Raw genomic sequence first — 4969 nt, 5'->3', positions numbered from 1 at the left:
AGAAGAAGAGGAAGAGGAAGAAGAGGAGAAGAATCCCAAACACAGAGAATTGCCACCATGGGTTCAACTCTCCCATTCAGTACCACGTTCTTACTATCTGCCTGAATTGTCTTGGCCATTCACCCTCTTCTTTGTCACAAGATGGTCTCACGAAGATTGCTAAGGCTTCAGATGTTGCAGAAAAGGAAAAGAGAATCCGTCGGGCTTAGTGGCTCAGCCTGTAATCCCGCGCTTTGAGAGGTTGAGGTGAGTGGATTGTCTGAGCCTGCGGGTTCGAGACCCGCCTGGGCAACTTGGCGAGACCTCATCTCTACAATAAATAAAAAATCAGCCGGGCATGGTAGCACATGCCTGTAATTCTAGCTACTCGGAAGGCTGAGGCGGAAGGATTGCCGGAGCCCAGCGGGTCGAGGCTGCGGTGGCCAGGAGCAGTCACTGCACTCCAGTCTGGGTGACAGAGTGAGACTCCAACTCAAAAAAAAAAAAAAAAAAGAAGAGAGAATCTCCATACCTGTCCTTTTCATCAGGAAAGCAATCACTTTCTCAGAAGCCACGCAGGAGGCTGATCACTAGACCATGCCACAAGAGGGGTGTCAGTCCAACTCCTAGCAAAGTGGTATCGGATTATCATGAGCGGTTTTGATGGGTCCTGGTTCATCACTGGGGCCTGGGGGCACCCTGTCTCCTTGAACACAACTGGGGTGTCGGTCGCAAGGAAGAAGGAGCAATGACTATTAAACAGGGCATGTGTCTGCACGCCCCCTGTTCCTACCAAAGAAACCAGCAAAGCACTCACGGGCCTGCATGACTGTCCACATACACCCTCTTTTCAGCCATGTTGGATATGAGCTTTCACGCTTCGCTCATTCCAGCCTTCTGCAGACCTCACGAACACGCCCACGTGGCCCTGCCCGGGAGCCTTGTCCGTACTGTTGCTTCCGCTGAGAATGCTTCCTGCACCCCCACCCACTGAACCCTTTGCATTTTTGGAAGCCTCTGCTCAAACACTCCTTCCTCCTTTCCAGACGGTTCTAGTTATTAGCACCACCTCCATCACTGCTGGAGTTTCTTCTTGGCTTAGTAAATTTCCCCTATGAAATTTCTAGATTCTGTAAGGCAGGAATCTTCGCCATCCTCATGACCCTTTGATCCACCATGACCCACACAATGTCTAGCACATAATAGCTACTCAAACATTTTTGATCAATTGAGCCCTACAGTGACTGAGTTCTTTTGTCAAGCGAAGAGTCATGCAATAATAATGTATAGCCCTTATTATGTTCCAGGCAATATTTGAAATGCTTTACACAGACTCACTCTTTACAACAACCCTGTGAGGTAGGTATTATTATTGCCACTTTTCAGATAAGGAACTTGAGGCACAGAGAGGTGAAGTAATGTGCCCAAGGTCACAGCTAATAAGTGGTACAAACTCAGGCTGTCTGGCCCCAGAGACTGTGCTTTTAACCGCTATGCTGTCCTATTTCATGTGCTGCATACAGTTTAACAACGCAACCTGCGCTTACAGAGGGTGCCAAAAAATGTATATACATTTTAAGAAAGGAAAAAAACTGCATTAAAATTGCAATACTCCAAATATATCAATAACAAAAGATGGATACAAGTTACATTCGTCTTCTGCAATTACAAGAGGGGCTGTAAGTTGTTCTCATCAGCGTCCATACAATTCTGATGATGGTGAACCTCTCTTAACATCTGTTAACGTGTGTATACATTTTTGGGCACCCCCAGTAGAAAGTACTTTGTGACTATTTGTTGGTTGATTGGATGATTCATTTACTGTAAATAATTATCCACATCTTGTTTTGTGAGCTCAGTTTCTGAGTGATACTTTATAAGTGAATCCCCTGGGAATATTCATTATGTATGTATATTTTGTGTCAGAATCAATCTATAATAATCGTTTTAACACATGTTTACTTAAATATGTTTTGGTGGAGGAAACACCATGTAATTCGTTCCAGTGATACTAGGTGTGCATTTATTTAATGCCACAGCAAAAAGCCTTTATGCTCTTAATCTGGTCTGACATCCACCGACTGCATGTCTCATGAGCCGCCAGCAAAAGGCGCTGCTTTCTGTTCACGTTCAAGGTCCTGGTCTGTTTCCAGAGACCAAGTCCTTGACATAGGCTTGAAATAGGTGAGCACTTTTCGCCATCTAGTGGAGACACATTTTGAAGACCTTTACAAGTAAATTACTATTTGGAGTCTCACGTGGATACCATCAAAAGCTCCAGCTAGACCTACGAATTTAAGCAACAGAAACTTTGGATAAAACTGGCATCTTACCCTCAATAAGTAGCTGCTCTAAAATTATTCTCCCAAACTCTCCCAGGCTGTGGTCCCCTGTTCCTGTTCCATTCAGGATCTTCCTCCTGAACACACTCTTGACTCCGGAGATTTCCTTTCTCCTCAACAGGGTGAGAGACTCCTGGCCAAGTGAGTCCTGCCTGGTGCCTGGGGGCAGGCCGGTGACTGGGATGGGAAGGGCGGAGTTGTCCTTTGCGGTGACTCTTCCTCATCTGAAGTCGCTTGCCTTTGCTGTCTATGCAAACGCTATTGAATGTGCTACCCGAGCTCAATGGCAGGGTCAAGGGCCTCCCCAAGACCCTTGCACATTCTGGGGCTCACAGTCACGGTCATGTTAACCTTCCTTCATGTTCAACTCCTCACCTCGGGGCACGCTTCCTTCCTCAAGATCCAGCTTCCTTCTACTTCCAAGCATAGAGGAAGCCCCAACTCCTTCGTGGTCTTGAAATTCAGCATGGCTGTGAACCTCACAGTTGCTAGTGAGCTATGGATGGAAAGGACTTGTGGCACTTGTAGGTAGAAGCGTGGAACCAACATGCTCCTTCATGTGTCCCTTCTCCCTGCTAAGGGCCATGTCTCCCTCAGCCTGGGTCTTCGAGTGGAGGCAGCATAGAGTTGAGCCCTCTGTCCTCCTGCAATGGACCGGGAGTATGTCCCAGAAGAAGCAAACTTCCATTGCTTAAGTCACTGAGATCTGGGACTTGTTTGTTACCTACACATAGCCTAACCCATGCTGACTAATACATCTCCACTTTCCAAGGTGCTTTTTCTCTGTCTGTGTCTCTCTGTGTCTTTCTGTCTGTGTCTCTCTCTCTCTCTGTCTCTCTGCCTCCCTGTCTCTGTCTCTCTGTGTCTTTCTGTCCCTCTCTCTCTCTTTGTCTCTCTGTCTGCCTCTCTCTGCCTCTCTCTCTCTCTCTCTCTCTCTCTCTCTCTCTCTCTCTTTCTCTCCCTGCCCCCCCTTGTCTCCTATCTGTATTGATCTAGCCATGGATTGTGGCTCCCTCTTTTTTTAAATTCTCCAAAATAGCACTCACTAAAAGCTGCTTTGAGCACATGAAACATTTTTACATTAGGCACCATCCAATCTTGTTCTTAAAGATTTTCTGCCTGCCATTTTCACTGCTAGGCCAACCTTTCCACACCCCTTTTTCTCTTCTCCCTCAACTTCTGCTACACACAGAGCATTTTAGCCATTCCTTTGTCTTTTTGTCTCCTTCTACACCAGTTGTTCTCAACTCTGTCAGATCGAATGTACTTTTCTTTTTTTTTTCCATGCCAAGTGGAATTTATTCCTGGAATGCAAGTAAGCACAACTTACAAAAATTAGTGTAATATCATACAAAGATCAATCAAAGTAACACACCCCACATGAACAGTATTAAAGTAAAAATATATGATCTTCATAACAGATGTAAAAAAGGATTGGACAGAAGTTCACAACTCTTCATAACAAAAACACTAAAAAATAACTAAGAATAAAAGAACACTTCCTTCACATAATAAAGGCCACGTATGAACACACAAAGCTAACATGATACTCAGTGATGAAATTTCGAGCTTTTCCCAAAAAAATCAAGAACAAGACAAGGATGTATTCTTTCACCACTTCTGTTTAAGATAGTGTTAAGAGTTCTGGACAGAGCAATTTAGCAAAAAATAAATCTTAAAGTTATCCTATCGTGAAAGAAAGAAGTTAACTCTCTTCACAGAGACATAACATTATATGCAGATAACTCTAAAAAGTTTAAATACACACACACACGCACACACCCCTACACCTTTCAGAATAAACAAGTTCAGTAATGCCATAGGGTACAAATTCAACATACAAATCCAGGTGCATTTCTTTCTTTTTTTTTATAATCAATATTTTTTATTATGATATTGTTGGGTACAGTTAAGGGTTAGGTATACAAATATGATTCGTTCAGGCACCCTTGTTTATAAGAGGTATCTCCCCGACCCCAGACAGATGTTTACTACCATTAATCCCATCTCCCTTCCCCCCGCCCATAGTTTCCCACCACTGTCAGTCATTTTCTTATGGTAATATGTTGTATGATCGAGGTCCACTATATAAGTGAGAACGTGTGATACTCAGATCTTTGTTTCTGTGAGAGGTCACTCAGTATTATAGACTCTAGTTCCATCCAGGTTGCTGCGAAATTCACGATTTTGTTCTTTTTTTATGGCTGTGTAGTAGTCCATCGTGTATATGTACCATATTTTTCTAATCCAGTCCTCTTTTGATGGACAGCATGGTTGGTTCCAGGTTCTTGCTATTGTGAACAATGCTGCGATAAACATACGTGTGCAGGTATCTTTTTGATAGAGCGAATGAGTTCTTCAGAGTATATTCCCAGTAGGGGGATTGCAGGGTCATATGGGAGGTTGATATTTAGAGCTTTTAGGAATCGCCACACTGCTTTCCACAGAAGTTGCACTAGTTTACACTCCCACCAGTGTAGAAGTGTTCCTTTTTCACCACACCCTCTCCAGCAACTGTTATTTTTTGAGTTATTGATAATTGCCATTCTGCCTGGAGTTAGATGGTATCTCAGTGTGGTTTTGATTTGCATCTCCCTGATGATTAGTGAGGTTGAGCATTTCTTCATGTGTCTGTTGGCTGCTCGGAT

The sequence above is a fragment of the Carlito syrichta genome, unplaced genomic scaffold (genome assembly GCF_000164805.1).
Source record: "Carlito syrichta isolate Samal-C Ts95f unplaced genomic scaffold, Tarsius_syrichta-2.0.1 Scaffold306869, whole genome shotgun sequence".
Taxonomy (NCBI): Eukaryota; Metazoa; Chordata; class Mammalia; order Primates; family Tarsiidae; genus Carlito; species Carlito syrichta.
Note: the sequence above shows the minus strand (reverse complement) of the source record.